We start from the raw sequence: 21,997 nt of genomic DNA on the forward strand, positions 1-21,997 counted from the left end.
TGTAATTCAAAAATTAATTTTAGCTCAAATTATTCTAGAACAAATACGTTATTATTAATTTAATCAATTCCTGTTATTGAGCCTCTAAGTTGTTGCAATTTTTTAAAAAAATTATTATGGAAAACACTTCTGATGACCACCCATATGGATTAATCTTGGACTGCCTTTTTTTTTACTTTTTCTTAGGATAAATTTCTAGGTCTGGAATTACTGCTTTAAACTACCTAGTAATTTGCCCAATTGCCTGTGAGAAAAGTTGCACTAATTAACACTTCTACTTTAATTGTATGGGACTTTCTGTTTCTCTACACCCTTGTAAACATTGAAATTCACCATGCTTTACTTCCTTTGCCAGGTTAAATAGTAAGGTTCAACCATCTTCCCCATATTTTTCTTTTGTAATATGCTCATTCATGCCATTTATCCTTTGAACTGTTGGTACAAAGATTGTTTTTATTGACAGAAAAACTCATTTTATATGGAGAATATATATTGAACAAGACTAATATTAGGAAATTAGAAAAAAATTGGGTAAGATGTTCTGGATACCAAACAAAGTAATAAACCAATGGAGTAGATATCTTGTAGTAAATATCCAATTTCTGTATAGAAATTGTTCTATAGTACCTCCACTTCTTCAACTAAGATTAAAGTACTACATGGCAATAATTTGCATTCTCTTTTACCTTATAATATTTTACATTTTATTTTGTAATTGGGATATTTGTACCTTGTGTTGGCTTTTCCAGTTTGTTTTGTTTTGTGTTTTTTTTTTTTTGTAATCTGGCTTCTCATCTAATCTACTATGCTAGACGTAGAAAAGGACATACAGAGTTCTACTAAATACTCACAACATCAAAAGCCAGAGGGAGGAAATGGATTTAGAGTGGAACATTGAAATATTCATTGAGTGGAATGGTTAGCATCAAGGGCCCTAAAAAGGAAGATAAGTTCATCAGATGAAGATTTATGAGAACCAACTGCTCCAAATTATGGGTCAAGGTTGCTATGTAAAGCCATTTCTCTTATCTTTCATGATAATAACCATGTCTCCTTATAAAGGGACTAGTGTCCCAGTGCAAGAAATTCATGCATGGGTGGGGGGGGGGAGGGTGTCCTGCACCCTGGCCTGCACCCTCTCCAATTTGGGACCCCTCAGGAGATGTCCGACTGCCGATTTAGGCCCAATCCCTGTGGTATCGGGCCTAAACCAGCAGTCGGACATCCCTCTCGCAATCTGGGACTGCTGGCTCTTAACCACTTAACCTGTCTGCCTGATCACCCCTAACTACCTCTGCCTCAGCCCCCCACCACCATGGCTTTGTCCGGAAGGGAGTTGGACATCCAGAAGATGGCTGGTCAACCCAGTCTAATTAGCATATTACCCTTTTATTACTATAGATAGATTATATAGGATAGAATTGTTTAAATAGGGGGAGCCTTTTTCAGCAGGAGGAGATGCTCTTGGCAGACAAAAATATATAATCTCTATATCTGGACTGATAGCCAGCCATATGCACTATACTACCAAACTGGTCATTAAAAAATCGAACCACTTTCTTACACCTACACCAAATAGCTGTTGCCCTTAAAACCCCTCCTCAGCCCCCACCTTAGGTTCTGCCTTCATAGTTCACCCAGATTAGGTTCTGATTGGTTGGTTTCTATGCCAGTCAGCGTCAAAAGTTCCCCACCTAGGCAGCCATTGGCTCCTTGTAGCTCAACCAAATTAGGTTCTGATTGGTCAGTTTCTATACCAGTCAGCGTCAAAAGCTCCACCTCATAGGCAGCCATTGGCTCTTCACAGTTCACTCAGATTTGGTTCTGATTGGTCGGTTTCTATGCCAGTCAGCATGTCCGGGCCTATCTCCGGGCCTGATCAGAGAGGTGGGGCTGATCAGCAGCCCCTCTGCAGCTATGGTCAAGGCCGGGAGAGAAAGAGAGGCATGGCTGCTGGCGAGTCCCAGAGCGACAGAGAGAGGCAAGGGCTGAGCAACAGCTGCCATGGAGGCTGCAGATCAGACCCTGCTTCTCTCTCCAGTCCTCTCTCTGGGCCTAATCTGCAGCCCCCTCAGCAGTCAGTGCTGGGTCGCCATGCCCACAGTGGTGGCAGTCAGCGCGGCAACCCAAAACTGACTGCAGGACTGACTTCTGGTGCTCAGTCATCCATTCAGTAGTTTTGGACATTACGGACCCTGGCTCCTTATATATAGAGATGGTAATGAGTGACAACTGAACAGGGTATCGTACATAATGAAATGTTCATATAAAATTTGTGAAAGTATGAACCTTTGAGTTAAACTGAGACATTGCATTTGTTACTTCCATCTTGTTGATTAAGAATTAAACTAATGAAAGGTACTAAAATTTTCTAATCTGGAAAACTGAGTCTTCCTGAAGTTATATCAACATATTTAAGAAGGCTATGACCATTACAGGAAGTTTGAGTACTGGTTCTCATATGTTTGCAAACTTCCAGTGACTGCCACTATGGGACCAGGAAAAATCTGGTTGTTTTTTTAGGTAAAAATCAGAAAGAATTCTTTCTACCAGAAAGAATCGCTTGAGAATGCATTTACAGGTAAAACTTAAATAGGGTAAGAAATCAGATCTGTGATCTAAATAAGGGTGTTACTTTGTTACTTATCCTTTTATAAATAACAAGGCAACTCTATTTACCTTCTGATCTTAATGACCAAATGGCTGAGAATAAGAAGGTGTTAAAAAGCCTGTTACCTGATAAGGACCTTTATTTACCGAAGAAGGAACTAGTAGAGGACCTCTGTAGACTATGGCTGTTAGCAACAATTTAGAGAAGCTATGCAAAGCCAATCACTGTAAAACTCTATCAGGAGCAGGAGCAAAAATATTTGCCAAGTGAATATGCTTTTGAAAAGGTTAATCTGTAGCTGGAATAATAGCACTATTCGGAAAAAAAATCAGCCTGCTGGAATTGAAAAAAAAAAAATGTTGTGACAGGAAAATGATGCATGTTGAAATACTCAATAAAATACTTTCAGACTCTTTTAGTTCCCATTTTGGCCTTTATTAGAAACCCACAGATTGCATGATTCTTCAATTTGCTGACCAGTCATAAATGTGCAACTTGCTCATGCTCCACAACTGGCCATGATCAGGAAAAGATAATAAAGATGGGGTGAGGAAAAAAAAAAAGAGAGAAGGAAAGGAAATACATACTCAAAAGCGATTTCAACCTCAAATGGTTTTCACTTTTAAAATATTTTAGTCAACAATTAAAAAGCCAAGTTTTTAAAGAATATCGATCTTTTGTTTCAAATTTCTGCAAAAGTAAATGCATAATTTTCTTTCAGGGACAGCCTTACAGGTGAGCAGAATCTGCAGCTACCTAGAGTATGATATCAAAGGTGGAAAAGATCTTCTTCCTCCGGGAGTTTATCATCCTGTTTTCCTGCCTGTTCTGAAATTGACACTTTTAAGTCAGCTTTTTAAAAGGAAAGATTTAGAAACCACAGGAATGTTAACCTAATAATTCACCAAGTTCCTCACTTCCCAAATGGAGGAACTAAAGTCCAGAGAGTGAAAGTGAATTGCCCAAAGTCCCTCCAAATGGACATGTTACTTGTGAAGAAGGATGGCATAGGCTAGAGAAAGTTCTAGCCACTTTCAAGAACACAGCAAAAATCAATAATACAATAGTTCCCATAAGTTCATCTGATTAGCTAGTTTTTACCTTGGAAGAGAAAAACATTCTTAAAGGAGAAAAGGCGAGCAAACAAGAAAAAACAAGACAGCCAAGTTTTGAGGAAATAGTTTAGAAAGGGAACTCAGAGATATAAAGTCCAGTCTCAGGAGAAGGGCATGGTGACAAGGGAATAAGATTAAAGGCACCAATCAGGGGAAAAAAAGATAACGGAAACAATTATTGTCTGGCTGACAATGTTGTCTAGTCTCCCCATTCACAAATAGAGGACCAGGAGCTAAATGCAAAATTATTTTCCTCAGGAAGAAAAAAAATCTTGCTATTAATTTAAAGATGCAAAGAAAAAACAGGGCAATATGTATAGGGAGTACAGTAATTTTCCTATTTTCAAATCATAGTTCATTCATTCTCTTCCATTAGCCCTTTCTTTGTGGCCACCTTCATTTGGTAGCTAAGTTCACACTTTAATTTTTCACATTTGCATATCATCTAAAAATACGAAAACCACACAAAAAGAAAAAAAAAACTTTTTTCAAAGGCTTTGATGGGGTAAGTTAAGGTCAATGATTTCAGCATTAACTCTGAATGTCCTTGTTTTTTATGAAGTTGTCAGACCCTTAATATACAATTTAAATGCAGCTTTGACTGGACTAGAAAATGTTATTTTAAATCCCCAGAAGACATAGATCAAAGGACAGTAAAAATGCATCCCATATTTGATTTAATGATGCTTTGAATTAAAGTAAAAGGAACATATGTCAAAACCTTGATCCATTTATTATTCAAGTTCAGTTTAAGGCTAACCTGTTGAAGTTTTTTACATGAATCTAGAGCCTAATATATAATACATGACAGAAATTACCTGTTTGCAATAAAAGTATCTATACACCTTCAAAGACATTCTAGGTTGCTAAGCCTCAGTTTGTGTGTGGTGTTTATACCTTTAATAGTGTCTTTTTCTTCTCTTGGAGAAATCTGTACTTTGACTTCTGGGGGCATTTTAACAGGACCCTACACCATTGTTGCTCTATCTAATAACAACTAGAATTTCTCCTTCAGTTTCTTTTTTTTCTCACAGCATTATTCATTGAGCTGCCTCAGTTTATCTTTCCTACTCTCACCTCCATTCGCACAAGTCTGGAAGACTGCTATCTTCCCTCTCATTGTACAGTCTTGTGCCATATAACAATGTTTCATTCAACAACAGGCCACATATAGGACAGTGGCCCCATAAGATTATAATGGAGCTGAAAAATTCCTATTGCCTAGTGATGTCTAAGCCTTCATAACTTCATAGTGCAATTCATTCCTCATGTGTTTGTGGTGGTGCTGGGGTAAATAAACCTGTCAGTTGTGTAAAAATACACCATATACAGTTATGTACAATACATAATACATGATAGTGATAATCAATGTGATAATCAATGGTTATGTTACTAGTTTATGTATTTACTATATCATGCTTTTATTATTTTAGAGTGTACTCTTTCCACTTATAAAAAATAAAGTTTGCTGTAAAACAGTATATTTTGTTATACCAGCAATGAGATCACACATATTGTATATATTAAGTCTCTTGATTGCATCTGGATTTAATCTCGTGTTGTTTTGTGCAATAAGATGCTGTATAGGCTTGTAGCTTGGGAGAAATAGGCTATAACGCATGGCCTAAGTGTGTAGTAGGTCATAACATCTACATCTATGTTAGTGTACTCTATGATGCTCACAGAAGGATGAAATCACCCAACGACACATTTCTCAGAAAGAATCCCCCTGAGCATAACTGTATATAACATTGTCATGTATTTTACCCAATCCAGGAACTTCTGCTAATCCAGTCAACTCTTAAATATGTGACCCTGAACTATAGTCTGAACTCTAGATCCATATTTCCTAATGTGAGATTCACATCTCCTACTAGATATCCCAGTTGGATATTCAACATATATCCTTCTTAGAGTATAGTCCTGACTTTCCTTTTTCTATTAATAGTTCAATCTCTCTCTTAGTCACTGGGGCTGGAGCACTTCAGGCACCCTAGACTCCTTTCTCTCCATGGACCTTCACACACAATCAATTTCCAAGTGCTCTTGATTCCACTTTCTCAATATTTCTTGCATCTGCCACCTCCTATCTACTTCCATTGCCAACACTCTGGTTAATACTCTCATTACTTTTAATCCTAGGCTACTCTAATATCCTCTTAATTGGTCTCACACTATTCGTCCCTCTTTACTCCATTGCATGCTACGCACACAATGTCAGAGAAATATTCCTTGAGGTAACTCTAATCAAAATGCTACCATGCTCAAAAACTTTCAACACCTTCCTATTGCCAGCCAACAAAGTATTAATCACTGACTCTGGCATTTAAAGTTTTCTATATGGTACCAAACTTCACCTGCTATGATTCCTTTGCATTCAACCTATGTTCCAATGAAATTAGACTGCTGACTTTTTGAAAATGACCTATGCTACCCCATGACTTGCCTTTGATCATACTGTGCTTTCTTCCTGGCCTATCTTTCTCTCCCTGCTTCCACCTATATAATAAAAGCCTAAGCAACGGTTACGGCGGAGCTATATAATAAAAGCTTAAGCAACCGTTATGGCGAAATGACCAGAATAACCGGTTACTATGATGCGCACTGACCACCAGAGGGAAGACGCTTAACGCAGGAGCTTGCCCCTGGTGGTCAGTGTACTCCCACAGGAGCAGTGCCACTCAGCCAGAAGCCGGGCTCTCAGCAGCGCTAAGGAGCAGCAAGCCAAGCTGTAAGGAGTACTGAGCAGGCAGACACTCCCTGAGGGGTCCTGGACAGAGAGAGGATGCAGGCCACCATCCCCTGAGGAGTCCTGGACTGTGAGAGGATGCAGGCCAGGCTGAGGAACACCCCCCTCCAGTGCATGAAATTTGTGCACCGGGCCTCTAGTATAAAAATGATAGTCATCCTCCAAGTTCTAATTCAAATTGACATCTTCTCTGACGTATTTTGTTCCTGTCTATTTATGCCATTTCTAAATACTAAAATTATAATTCTAAAAGGATACTTTTAAAGGCAGCATGGAGAAAAGATGGATCAACACTATAAAATTGATGTTGGCCATACTGAAGCTCAGGAGAAATAATCTTTGGGTACTACATAGAAAAATACTGTATCTGAATAATCATTCAGACACAAAAGATATGACCAACCAGGCAGGGCTACATCAGGTACAACCAATAACTGGCAGGTTTTCTGCCAATCCATTTTTTGTACTACTATGGTTATGGAAGACATAAGACAATAGTTTTCTCTTGTGACTTTAGTCTGGGGCATAATTAACCCTAGACCATTTACCAGAGAAACATTGAATCAAGTAGCTATCTCCGAGCTGGGTATTTCCTAATCCCTGCCTACCTATTTACCTTTGAACTTCAACTGCATTCAAGCCTTAGCTATGTTATGGAACATTTTTCTCTAGTTTGCACTATGCATCATTTGTGTATTTCTCTTATGTTCCCCTACTGAGCTATATAACATCTTTGAGAAAAAAAGACTGTCTCAGGCATCACAGACCTAGAATTTTTATATAAGAGGAAATTTAGGTGGCAATCTTGTCAGAAGTTAGTGACAAGGAAGGGACTGAAGGCTATGAGATGAATCTGCATATCATGCATACTATTTTACACAGACTATGTATATTTGTGGTGGCTTGGTAGGTGCTGGTGGAAGTCCTGACCAAGCACTAAAGCTCTCTCACACCTCCCTTAGTCATTTGAACTGTATATTCTTATGTTGTTTTACCTATCACAGATATATCAGTAACTAGAGCTCTGTACGTAGACCTACTTAAATACTATTACCTCCACAATATTCCCCCGTGGGAACCATGAACCTTCCTCTCCTCTTTTACTTCTTTCTTTTCTTCATTTATTTCTTCTTCCTTTGTTCCTTCGTTATTTTCTGTTGTTCCTTCCTTCTTTCCTTTCCTGTCAAAAATAAAATGGGTTTTTTTGGAGTTTGCATAGCAACTGTGCTTTCGGGATCAGAAAATGTGAGTTAGGATCCCAGCTCTGTCGGTAGCTGTATGCCTTTACACAAACACCTTGACCTTTCTGTTTGTAACTAAAGTTTGGTAATAGTATTTTTGCTTTAAAATATAGAGTGGAGAAGGAGTGATGGTATGCCCCCCAAAATAAGGCACAAAATTACAAATCATGCTTATGTTTTCATTTTGGGTATTTGGATCACTTCAATAGTTATTTGAATTTATACATGTGGATGAGCTTGGTTAAACCAGGAATATATTCAGGATAGGAATAGTCTCTATATCTTTGGTATAGTTTTACAATATACTTTTTTTAATTTCCAAAATATAATTGTTACTCTGTTTTTGAGTAAATTAAGAATCCTTGTGAAATGAAATGGTACTTAGGTTAATATTTCCAGAAATCCTCAGAAGGATCTGTTTACGATTCTGGTGATGTAGATGATAGTAGTTTGTTATCATTGCATCAGCTGTGAAACTACAGAATTTTACCATCTTAATGGGCCTTAGCTCAATAAAGATTTAAGGAAATAATTTTGATGCCATTGGACATCCTATTATCATCTAATCAAAATCTGATACTAGAATAATGTTTTCTTTTTAATAGTGTACTTTTAGAAAAATATGAAATCTAGAATAGGTTTTCTAGTAAAATGGTGTTTGGTTAATTTTTGGCAGATTGTCTACAATTTACCTGCTGCTAAGAGTTAATTCAAGTAGCTAGTTACTATCTATAAAATGTTTCATGATGAAAATACTTTCCTCAAAAAGTATAGGTTTCCATTTGTGTGGGCAAATGTTTGTTAAGCAATAAAAGAAGTAAATTATTCAAATAACTAGAAATCCAGAGACAGAGAAGGCTTCTGGGCTGGTGTAATCCAGAAGCTTTGGCTCCACTTTCCTGTGATTGCCTTTGCACTGCTCTCATCTGGGCGTTGGCTGCATTCTCAGGATGATAGTGAAGTAGCTACAGCAGTTCTGAGCCTCCTATCCAATCAAGACAATGTTTAGAAAGAAAGTGATGTGGAGGGAAGATGGCGGCGGTATAGGCAGACGCGTCCCAGGTCCTGTCCCTGAGCAAATGGAGCGAGCAGCTGAAACTAGTAACATCCACCCCGAATTGGCGAAATTCCTCAGCTGGCGAGACGGTTTGCAGCCGGGAAGAGCAGAACTCCCCTGGAAAGGTAAAAAAAACCAGGGATTTGGGCAGGAAAGTTCGCCAGACCTCTGAGCCCAGAGAGTCGGAGGGAGACCGCGTGGCAGACAGCCGCGTCCCTTGGGACAGGCACAGCCCCTGACAGGGGAAAGGAGAACCGCGGGATTCCTGGCGCCGCCGGGGGAATTGAGAGCTGGGTCTGTGATCACAGAGGACTGAGCCTAAAGGGGGCAGCCTGAAGAGCTGACCAGACCATGCAGTCCCGGTAAGAGAAGAAGCTTACAGAAACCAAGCCTTCCCCGTTTCCGCGGCCGGCGTTTGTTTGTTTTCACTGAATCCTGTTCATGGGACATTTCGGATACAGACACTCACCTGTGCTGAAGAGAGGGAGAGTGTGCGGAGGAGTGGAATCTGGGGAGAGACTGAGGAGAGAAGGGGGGCCGGGAGAGGTGGCAGCGAATTGAGTGCTGAGACACCCCTGAGCCCAGGGCTGAGGCAGCCATTCTCTCCGGAGAGTGAGACTCCTCCCCCCAGCCCCCAGGCAAGGAGCACAGCCACACCCAGATTCCACCCTGTAGGAGATCAAGGACTAAAATAACCTGATCAGTCCCTGGGAGTTAACAGGGTCTGGCCTATAGAGGGATTTTCAATCCCAGCAACAACACAGCGCCGGTAACTATTACGCAGCCAGCTCTGGGCAGTGAACTTCCACTGGACAAAGAGGCCCTATAGCCTCAGAGGCCAACCCCAGAACACTGCCACCCAGAGGCTGACCCACAAACTGACTCTTTGCGAAACACAAAATAAGGCAGTCTGGGAAACAAATGCGGCTTGCTTTAAAATAAGGACTGTGGTTTACAACACAGAGGAACAGTGTATCGCAGGGAAACTCAACACTCTCCTGAATACCTGGCAGGTCTAAGGCGAGCCACACTGAAGAATAGAAGAACCGAAGGACCTTCACTACTGCAATATTTTTTTATTCTTTTTTCACCTTTTAACTAAGAAACTAATTTTTTTTTCTTTTTTTTCTTTTCTTCTTCTTTTTTTTTATTTTTTTTTATTCTTTTTTATATAACCAGATTTTACCCTTTTAATTACTACCTTCTTATTTTAAACCAGTATTATTACTGTCTACCATTTTACCATTTTTTTTTAAAGTGCCATTTTATTTTCACTTTATTTTATTTTGGGATTAGTGTTCTCCATTCTATTTTCATCGTTATATTATTGGTTGTTTCTAGTTTGCATTCATCTCCAGGGAGCTGTTGCTGGAATTTGTTGGGATTAATGGCTGTTCTATAGGAGTATTCTCCTCATATAAAAAAGTCTCTTCCCCTCTTCCACTTCATTCTCTCTTTTCGCTCTTTTTCTTTTCTTTTCTTTTCTTTTCTCGCTTTTATCCCCCACCCCTTTTTCCCAATTTCATTTTTGCACTCCTTTTTTTGGTCCCTAATTTTCTTTTCTTTTTTCTCTTTTCTCTTTTTCTCTTCCTTCTTCCTTATCCACTGATTCTCTTAATTCAGGTGGTCACCTTTATTTGGGGTTATTCATATCGTGAATATATTTGTGTATAGTGTCTGGTACGTGGTGCCTTGTTGTGTTGTATTTTGTGCCTTTAAATCAACGCAGCAGATCCAAGCAACAGCAACCTCCTGAGCACCACACCCTCTGCTGAGGAACAGCAGCTGTACGTGAAACCTTGCCCCACCAGCCAGAAGAGCCACCACAGCTGTGAACAGCACCCACCAGAGGAGCTGCTGCCAAGTGAAGAGCAGCTGCTACCGCAACCGCCCGAAGAGCAACCACAGACCAAGGAGTCACTGCCACCAAGGGAGCAGCCACTGAACGACTCAACGTCTAGATATGTCAGCGAGATCAAACATGGGTAGACAAAGAAACCCCCAAAGAAAAGAGAAGGAGGACTCTCCAGAAAAGCAGCTAAGTAATACAGAGGCATGCAACATGACAGAAAAAGAATTCAGAATAAGGGTCCTAGAGTGCATAAACCGGATGGAGGAAAAAATCGACAACCTCTGCAAGAAGCAAGACGAAACAGATGAAAAAATCGATAACATATGGAAGAAGCTAGAAGAAACAGATGAAAAAATCAACAACTTAAGTAAGACCCAAGAAGAAATGAAGAGTGATATAGCTGCAATGAAAAACTCCATTGAAAGTATCAACAGTAGACTAGGAGAAGCGGAGGACCGAATTAGTGATTTAGAAGACAAGGAAGCGAAACACACCCAAAACGTACTGCAATTGGAGAAAAAAATGAAAAGACAGGAGGAGAGCCTAAGGGAGCTTTGGGACAACATGAAACGAAACAACATACGAATAATAGGGGTACCAGAACAACAGAAGGATGAACAAGGATTAGAAAACCTATTAGAAGAAATAATATCAGAAAACTTCCCTGAGGTGGGGAAGAAAAAAGTCACACAAGCCCAGAGAGTCCCAAACAAGGTGAACCCAAAAAGACCCACACCAAGACACATCATAATTACCATGGCAAATGTTCAGGACAAAGAGAGAATCTTACAGGCTGCAAGAGAGAGACGGAAAGTTACATACAAGGGATCTCCCATTAGATTGTCAAATGATTTCTCAACAGAAACACATCAGGCCAGAAAAGAATGGACGGAAATTTACAAAGTGATGTAAAGCAAAGGACTAAATCCAAGAATACTCTATCCAGCAAGGCTATCATTCAAACTTGAAGGGGAAATAAAAGCTTCACAGACAAAAAAAGGCTAAGGGAGTTTATCACCACCAAGCCAGCAATGCAAGGAATGCTAAAGGGACTGGTATAAAAATAAGAAATAAAAAGCTCAGAAAGAAAACAGCCACACAAAAACAGAAATGCCTACAAACAAGTACCTTTCAATAATAACTTTAAACGTAAACGGACTAAATGCTCCAAACAAAAGACATCGAGTGGCTGAATGGATAAAAAAACATGACCCATACATCTGCTGTCTACAAGAAACCCACCTCATTAGAAGGGACTCACACAGACTGAAAGTGAAAGGATGGAAAAATATCTTTCAGGCAAATGGAAAGGAAAAGAAAGCTGGGGTAGCAATACTTATATCGGACAAAATAGACCTCAAAGTGAAGGCCATAACAAGAGATAAGGAAGGCCACTTCATAATACTAAAGGGATCAATACAACAAGAAGATATAACCCTGGTAAACATATATGCACCCAATGCAGGAGCACCCAAATTCATAAAAAAACTCCTGGAAGATATCAAAGGAGAGATCGACAACAATACAATCATAGTAGGGGACTTTAATACACCACTAACAGCACTGGATAAGTCCTATAGACAAACAATCAGCAAAGATACAGCAATCCTAAATGACTCACTAGATCAGATGGACTTAATAGACATCTTCAGAACACTTCACCCCAAAGCCAGGGAATATACGTTCTTCTCAAGTGCTCATGGGACATATTCAAAAATAGACCATATATTGGGTCACAAGCAAAGTATCCCCAAATTCAAGAAAATTGAAATCATAAAAAGCGTCTTCGCAGACCACGATGGCATAATATTAGAAATAAACTACAATAAAAATAACCCAAAATAGTCAAACACCTGGAAGCTGAATAGCATGCTATTAAATATTGATTGGGTTACCAATGAAATCAAAGAAGAAATTCGAAACATCCTGGAAACTAATGACAATGAAAACACAACAATCCAAAACCTATGGGACACAATGAAAGCAGTCCTGAGAGGGAAGTTTATAGCTCTACAGGCCTATCTCAAAAAACAAGAAAAAATGGTAGTAAATCATCTAACTCTACAACTCAAAGAATTAGAAAGAGAGCAACAAGAAAACCCCAGAGTGAGCAGAAGGAAGGAGATAATAAAGATTATAGCAGAAATAAATGACATAGAGACCAAAAAAACAATACAGAAAATCAATGAAACCAAGAGCTGGTTCTTTGAAAGGATAAACAAGATTGACAAACCTCTAGCCAGACTCACCAAGAAGCAAAGAGAGAGGACCCAAATAAACAAAATCAGAAACGATAGAGGCGAAATAACAACAGACCCCACAGAAATACAAATGATTGTTAAAAAATACTATGGACAGCTCTACTCCAACAAACTAGACAACCTGGAGGAAATGGACAAATTCCTAGAAAAATACAACATTCCAAAACTCAATCAGGAAGAATCTAAAAATCTCAACAGGCCAATAACTATGGAAGAAGTTGAAGCAGTCATCAAAAAGCTTCCAGCAAACAAAAGCCCAGGACCAGACGGCTTCACAGGGGAGTTTTACCAAACATTCAAGGAAGAACTAAAACCTATCCTCCTCAGACTACTACAAAAAATTCAAGAGGAAGGAACACTTCCAAGCTCATTCTATGAAGCCAGCATCACCCTAATACCAAAACCAGGTAAAGACAACACAATGAAAGAGAATTACAGGCCAATATCCCTCATGAACATAGATGCCAAAATCCTCAACAAAATCTTAGCAAATCGGATCCAGCAGTACATCAGAAAGATCATACACCATGACCAAGTAGGATTTATCCCAGGGATGCAAGGATGGTACAATATCCGCAAATCAATAAACGTGATACATCACATAAACAAATTGAAAGAAAAAAACCACATGGTCATATCAATTGATGCAGAAAAAGCATTTGACAAAATTCAACACCCATTTTTGATAAAAGCTCTCAGCAAGGTGGGAGTAGAAGGATCATACCTCAACATAATAAAAGCCATATATGACAGGCCCACAGCCAACATCATACTCAATGGACAAAAACTAACACCATTTCCCCTAAGAACAGGAACAAGACAGGGATGCCCCCTCTCACCACTCCTGTTCAACATAGTACTGGAAGTGTTAGCCATTGCAATTCGGCAAGAAGAAGAAATAAAAGGCATCCAAATTGGAAAAGAGGAAGTAAAACTGTCCTTATTTGCAGACGACATGATATTATACATACAAAACCCTAGAGACTCCATCAAAAAGCTACTGGACTTAATACATGAATTTGGCAATGTGGCAGGATACAAAATTAACCCCAAGAAATCCGAGGCATTTCTATACACCAATAGTGAACTTTCAGAAAGAGAGATTATAAAAACAATCCCGTTTACCATCGCACCAAAAAAATTAAGCTACCTAGGAATAAACTTAACTAAAGAGGTAAAAGACCTCTACTCAGAAAACTACAGGACGTTGAAAAATGATATAGAGGAAGACATAAACAGATGGAAGAACATACCGTGTTCATGGATTGGTAGAATCAACATCATTAAAATGTCCATACTACCCAAAGCAATCTATAAATTCAACGCACTTCCCATTAAAATACCAACGGCATACTTCAGAGATCTAGAACGAACTCTCCAAAAATTCATCTGGAATAAAAAAAGACCCCGAATAGCTGCAGCAATCCTGAAAAAGACCAAAGTAGGTGGGATCTCCATACCAGATATCAAGATGTATCACAAAGCCACTGTTCTCAAAACTGCCTGGTACTGGCACAAGAATAGGCATATAGATCAATGGAATAGAATAGAGAGCCCAGAAATCGGCCCGAACCAATATGCTCAATTAATATTTGACAAAGGAGGCAAGAACATACAATGGAGCCAAGATAGTCTCTTCAATAAACGGTGTTGGGAAAATTGGACAGATATATGCAATAAAATGAAACTAGACCACCAACTTACACCATACACAAAAATAAACTCAAAATGGATAAAGGACTTAAATGTATGACAGGAAACCATTAAAATTCTAGAAGAATACAAAGGCAACAAAATCTCAGACACATGCCGAAGCAATTTCTTCACTGATACAGCTCCTAGGGCACTAGAAACGAAAGAGAAAATGAACAAATGGGACTACATCAAAATAAAAAGCTTCTGCACAGCAAAAGAAACCATCAACAAAACAACGAGAAAACCCACTGTGTGGGAAAACATATTTGCCAATCTCATATCTGATAAGGGCCTAATCTCTAAAATTTATAGGGAACTCATACAACTTAACAAAAGGAAGATAAACAATCCAATCAAAAAATGGGCAAAGGACCTAAATAGACACCTTTCAAAAGAGGACATTCAGAAAGCCAAGAGACATATGAAAACATGCTCAAAGTCACTAATCATCCGAGAGATGCAAATCAAAACAACAATGAGGTACCATCTCACACCTGTCAGACTGGCTATCATCAACAAATCAACAAACGACAAGTGCTGGAGAGGATGTGGAGAAAAAGGAACACTTGTGCACTGCTGGTGGGAATGCAGACTGGTGCAGCCACTATGGAAGACAGTATGGAGTTTCCTTAAAAAACTGAAAATGGAACTCCCATTTGACCCTGTGATCCCACTTCTAGGAATATATCCCAAGAAACCAGAAACACCAATCAGAAAGGATATATGCACCCCTTTGCTCATAGCAGCACAATTCACCATAGCTAAGATCTGGAAACAGCCTAAGTGCCCATCAGTAGATGAATGGATTAGAAAACTGTGGTACATCTACACGATGGAATACTATGCTGCTCTAAAAAGGAAGGAACTCTTACCATTTGCAACATCATGGATGGAACTGGAGAGCATTGTGCTAAGTGAAATAAGCCAGTCAATGAAGGAAAAATACCACATGATCTCACTCATTCATGGATAATAGAGACCATTATAAACTTTTGAACAATAATAGATACAGAGGCAGAGCTGCCTCAAACAGATTGTCAAACTGCAGCAGGAAGGCCGGGGAGGGTTGCGGGGCAGAAGGTAGGGGGGTAAGAGATCAACTAAAGGACTTGTATGCATGCATATAAGCATAACCAGTGGACATAAGACATTGGGGGATAGGGGAGGCTAGGGGACTGTCTAGGGCGGGGGGATAAAATGGACACATATGTAATACCCTTTGTAATACTTTAAGCAATAAAAAAAAAAGAAAGTGATGTATCTAGCTTTTTGTTCTGATTTGTTTATTTTTGAAGAGATACAAGGTAATAAAGACGTCTTATGATCTGAGTCAATAGTAGCAAGCAAGTTTTGGTAAACAGAGTCTTTTATAAATGGAGGACTTTGCCATTTATGACCCACTTTTGTATCCTGCTTAATATATTTTAAAGTAAATAATTTCTTCTTTATATCTAAACATTATCTTCATGTCTTTTAAGACCACATTTTTCTCATTTGCATTTTGACAAAGTATCAGTGTACTTATAATAAATCATACTGCACTATTCTCAAAGAAAACATTCTTGTGTATATGTATTGTTGAGCAATTGATTAAAATGGCAAGAAAACAATAGATATTATACATCTGATGCCATGTAAAGAGATGGTTTTCAATATTCATGTATTTATTTTCTTGTGATTCTTTTAAAGTTCTTCACAACTTTCCTCCATTTATCCGGGCAGCTTGCTTTTGTGTAGACCAAAAAGCCAGATATAAAAGTTAGAATCTTCATGCTACCAGTACGACATTGAATAAAGTACTTAAATGTTCTGAGCCTCAGCTTCCTCACCTGAAAAATGGACAGAATAATCCTTAGCTTATAGCTTTGTTGTTATTCATTAATTATTTGTTTCCTTCCCTTCAATCTTCACGTTTTTCTTTAGCCTTTCCACTTTTTCCCCAACTAAGCCTTAAAAAATATTAGTAACTAAATTAATACATGCCAGTGACATAAGTAATCAAGAATGTATGTCACCAGCCTTTCAAAGGTATCCTAAACCATTCTCTTATCTATTTCTGTTTGAGTTCTCAATCTACCCACCTGGTCCTTTAAATAAGAAACAGGCAGTTTTCTCACTTTATTTTCATACTGGAGGCCTGGTGCACAGATTCATGCACTGGTGGAGTCCCTTGGCCTGGCTTGTGGGGATTGGGCCAAAACTGGCTCTCTGACATCCCCCAAGGGGTCCCGGACTGTGAGAGGGTGCAGGCCAGGCCGAGGGACCCCACCGGTGCAGGAATCTGTGCACCGGGCCTCTAGCATGCATATAAAATCTTTGGTTAATATCTTCCCATCCTCCCCCCACCCCCTTCCCTCTGAGACTCATCAGTCTGTTCCACTTTTCTCTGCCTGTGGTTTTAGCTCCTGCATTGAGTGTCTGCCCCCTAGTAGTCAGTGCGCATCATAGCTACCAGTCGATGGTCGAACGGTCAGTCAGTCAGCTGGTCACTTAGGCTTTTATATATATAGATGCTTTATACACTTGAAAAATATACCCTTCTTACTGTTTGTTATTTGACTGATACAAAATATGCCTCCTTAACAATTTAGATTTCCAGGCTTATCTCAACATAATTTGATTTTTTAATGTACTCCATAATAACTGGGTCAATTTTTACTTTTTCACTCTCATTTACATCCACGTCTTTGAGGAAACAAGATGCCAAATTAACCTTTTTTTTTTTTCACAGTGGAGGCAAATTCCTGCTGATAAACTGTACTAATATCTAAGACTTATATCTAAGTCTCATGCTAGGATAAGCCAGATAGACAACCAATAGATTGTATTGCTATATTATAGAACATGTCTCTTCTTTTAGAACTGATTCAATAGAAAGTTTTTGAAATTAATTTCCAGCAGATAAAAACAGTTTGTTTTGGTTTTTTTAAAACTTCTTTTTTTTTTTAAATATATTTTATTGATTTTTTACAGAGAGGAAGGGAGAGAGATAGAGAGTTAGAAACATCAATGAGAGAGAAACATCGATCAGCTGCCTCCTGCACATCTCCTACTGGGGATGTGCCCACAACCCAGGTACATGCCCTTGACCGGAATCGAACCTGGGACCTTTCAGTCCGCTGGCAATGCTCTATCCACTGAGCCAAACCGGTTTCGGCTAAAAACAGTTTTGAGATGTCTAGTGTTACAATTGTCAAGGTAACTTTGATGTTAAGGAATGCATTTTTTAATGACTAGAGGTAGTGGGTTACAGATCATTTTAGGAATACTATAATGAAGCTTCACTGTATTTACTTAGAAGAATGCTATTAGCATAGCAATTTTGTAAGATTAATATTCTGCTAAATTGTCTAAAAGGTTTCAGATAGCTCTTCTAATTTTATGGGAAATTGTTATCAAAATCACATCTCTTATGAAAAACACATATTAATGCATCGACAAGATAAATACATTTTAATAAATAAGCATTATGCTACAAAGCAGTTATATCTCATTTGAACCTGATATAATGAGTAATGGAGCATTTCAACTTCATACAATGAGTAATGAAACCTTTCAACAACACTGATGATTCACTATGTCATTAAAATATACTGAAATTTTAAAAGAGAGACATTAAAATCATCACAGAAATCCATTCCGAGTCTACAAGAATAAAGCCTGAATTATTTTCCATGCTCTGGCAGAGCGGGAGACAGAAGCTGCTTGCACAAGTTGTTCAGTAGAATCCTAAAAGGAGCAGAGTGTCTGAATAATTTATTTCCCCTGTTGTTGCCCAATACTGTACTACAAAATGGTATACCTGATGAAACTAACCCATTGTAATTTGACATCTTAATGGTCTAGTGTTAATTTTGACTAGACTTTGTAGCATCATTTATTTTTCATTATCTCTGTAGATTTGCACTGACTTTGTAAGATTGTTAACAACTGAATGTAAAATTAGAGTTATAAATCAAGAATGAAAATGGGAAAAGTAACTTTACTATCAAGTAACAGTGTATCATTTCCATTTCAATAATAGGGTGAACTAAAATAAAACTCTTTGTTTGCTATAATCATTTAAGCATTTTTATTTCATTGTTCTTCACTTTCAGAAATTATTTCTAATCTCCCCTGATTTTTTTTAGTAGAGATTTTAAAGTGTTGTTTTTTTCCCCTTAACAGATATGTGATATCCAATTCAAATACTGGAATTGGCTGTGTATTTGCACCTGATTATGTTAGATTGCAAAATTAGAGTGTTACTAATATAATCCAATTTCTTTCTGAATCATCTTCTTGAATCAGAGTTAAAGAAAATATATAATCCCCTCCAGGTTAGTGGGTTCAGGGAAAGTAAAAACAGATGTCGACAAATGGCAAAGATTAATTGCCTAGGTCTTTTTTTTTTTTACCTTCCTTAAGACTCAGGTAAAGGATACCTGAGCTTTCAGAATTTTAGCTACAAAAGCTCTTTATAAGAAATTGTTCCAAATATAAGTTAGTTCTCAAAAACTAACTGCTTTGGCACTGCAAGGAACTTCAGCTCTATCTAGCAGTTTCATCTTCGGAATTTCACAACCAATCTAATTGTGTCCATTTTGCAGTTACCAATTCAACTCAATGATTTCATCTGTCACTTGGAATCTGTCAGGCTCCCGTAGACATAACATTCAACTCTCAGTCTGGAGGTCACTAAGCTGTGCAGATGGAAACCAATATGACTTTAACAGCACTGATGCAAATGCAGCAGTTGTCAAAAAAAAAAAAAGAATATGAGTTTCTCATGAGATTAAAAATAAGAATGAAAAGTTAGAAAACATAATCCTCAACCGAGATTCTGAAAGATAGTTGTCTTGGGGCACATTTAAGGGAATAGTTGTTATTGTAGTTGTTTTTAACTGATAGCTTTTTTGTTCTGTCTCATCTCTCCCCATTTTCCTACCTTTACTATTCATATTTTGGTTCCATTATATAATGGTTCCTTCATACTTAATAATTATCAAGTAATTGTTATGCCCAGATTTCAGGATCCCCAAAAGACCACCAGGGAGCCAGCCGTGACCGATGCTCCATTTAACTAGGGAAAACTGAGGCACCAATTAGCAAAATAGGCTAGTGTTATGCCCAGATTTCAGGATCCCCAAAAGACTACCAGGGAGCCAGCCGTGACCGATGCAAAAGCAAAGAGTCTTTTATTCAAACCCGGGTCTGGCTCCCCTACCCTCCTTATTGACACAGCAGCAGGTGGCAGAGAGAGACCTAGCCTGCTGTGAAGAGGAGTTTTATAGGGGGGTGGAGTAAGGGGAGGAGAGGGGACTGTGGGCCCTGCCGATTGGCCAGGCGCAAGTCGGTGTCTCGTTAGTTTAGAGAAATCCGGGGTGTGGCTAGCAGAGGCTTGGGCTTCCGGGAAGAAGCCTTGCCGAGCACATGGCTCTGCCCAAAAATGGAGGACCCAGGGTAAGATGGAGGGCATAGTCCTCGCCCTTTCAGTAATGACTCTCAAAAATATTTTTAAATTTGTTTTTTGCTATTATTTTGGACACCAAAATGGTTACACAAATTTCTCGGTGTAAGACCAATCAGTAATTACCAGTTGTTATATTAACTAGGCTTTAGTGTAGTCAATAATTCTTCCAAAAACCAATCTTTTTCACTAGTTTGAACCCATTACTGGTATCAATGCTCTCCTTTTATGAAGAAACTTGTCACAACCCTACTAATAAGAATTTAAAATTCTCAATTTTTATGTAAATATAGCTTATCTATTTATATGAATATCACCTTGTACAAGAGTTGTTCAACTTAAAGTAGTATTGTTTTTAGAGTGTTTAAATAAACCTGGTTTATGGATTCCTTTCAAATATGAATTAGAAATTCAAAAAACTATGTCTTGAAAATAAGGCTGTCTTGAATGTGTTTCAATGTCAACCCAGGATCAACTAGGACAACTTTAATAAAAGACAAAGAGAAAATTTAGTTTTCATATTAACCTATTTTGTAGCAATGCCCTTAATAATTTTTACCATCTTGTCCAGTTGTTCCATTATAAATCTAAGGGGAATTTTCTCTCCAGTGCCAAAATACTTGACTCATCCCCCCCCCACATGCTTGTTTAAGCAACAGACAGGAACAATGTCTTTATATTTAATGCAAATTCATTTTTTTGTTTTTCCACTGTTTTATTGTTCTCTTTTGTCTGAGATTTATCAGCACGTATATTGATTAAACCAATGTCAGCACCATCCAAGGATATTGAGTGGGGACTACTTTACACCCACATGGAGGCCAGTAGCCATGATCATAATCCTTAGGATACAGTGCAAACCATATTGGACTTCAATAAAAAATTATTCATTCTGAGCTATGAATTTTTACCAAAGTACCCATGACTACCAAAGCCCTAACCATTCATATGGTCACTAATCACTCAACTTTAAGGAAGATAAAGGCTGAATAATCTCCCAATGCCTCCTCAAACTTTTACTTAATTCCCATGTTATTTTGTGCTAGATGATTGGAAACTAAGGGCCTAAAAATGAGGCTCTAACAAGTCAAATATTACTAGGAATGTTCCACTTTAAGTCAGCAATTGGCTGAAGAAAAAGCATGGTGAAATGATACCTTGGCACAGATTTTAGTACTGATTATTAGTCTCTAACTAAAGCAGTCAAATCTCAGTTATCCAAATAGAATTCATTTGAATGAATTGATAGATGAGAGGGAAAATAAAAAGCACTTTATGTAAATTTTCATGTCTTATGAAATGACCTGGTTAGGAGTAAGGAAGACTGAATCAAGTTCAGCTGCAGATTTCAGTTCAAAAGAGAAGACATGTTTATAGCATTTGCATCATGTGTTCCAGGCATTTCCTTCTGCAATAAATTGAGATTGTTATACTCTTTAGAGACATGTGCAGACTAATACCTTCTCATCTGCTGTTGCACTTTAAGATGAATATCAAAAATGTTACATATCAATGAAAAGGATACTTATGAGTAAAAGATCCAATGTCACTGTAAGACTAGCAGTTCTGTGCACATTTCATGCCAATAAATTTTAATTTTTCAATAAGGAGTCAACTATTTAAACTGATCTTGAAGCACAGTGATAGACCTAATTAGATATAAAATCTGGTGACTAAAGTCACCAAGAGTATATGATCTCATGCCCTATGGAACACATTTGGTGTTTTTATTATTATTGTATGATAATTCCCCAAGCTTTTTCTGTAAGGAACTCTCTCTGGACTAAGTAATTGGTAGTTTCTCATGCATGTTTTAATAGTCTTCAGAAAAAAGGTTTCTGAACAAATGCCATCTACTATGAAATACTATTTGAACTGCATTTATTTCTACAGCAGATTTCCCTAGTTGGCCAATTAATTACACAGTATAAAGGTCTTTTTAAAGTCACTTGAAAAAAAATAGTTAT

The sequence above is a fragment of the Myotis myotis genome, unplaced genomic scaffold (genome assembly GCF_014108235.1).
Source record: "Myotis myotis isolate mMyoMyo1 unplaced genomic scaffold, mMyoMyo1.p scaffold_m19_p_4, whole genome shotgun sequence".
Taxonomy (NCBI): Eukaryota; Metazoa; Chordata; class Mammalia; order Chiroptera; family Vespertilionidae; genus Myotis; species Myotis myotis.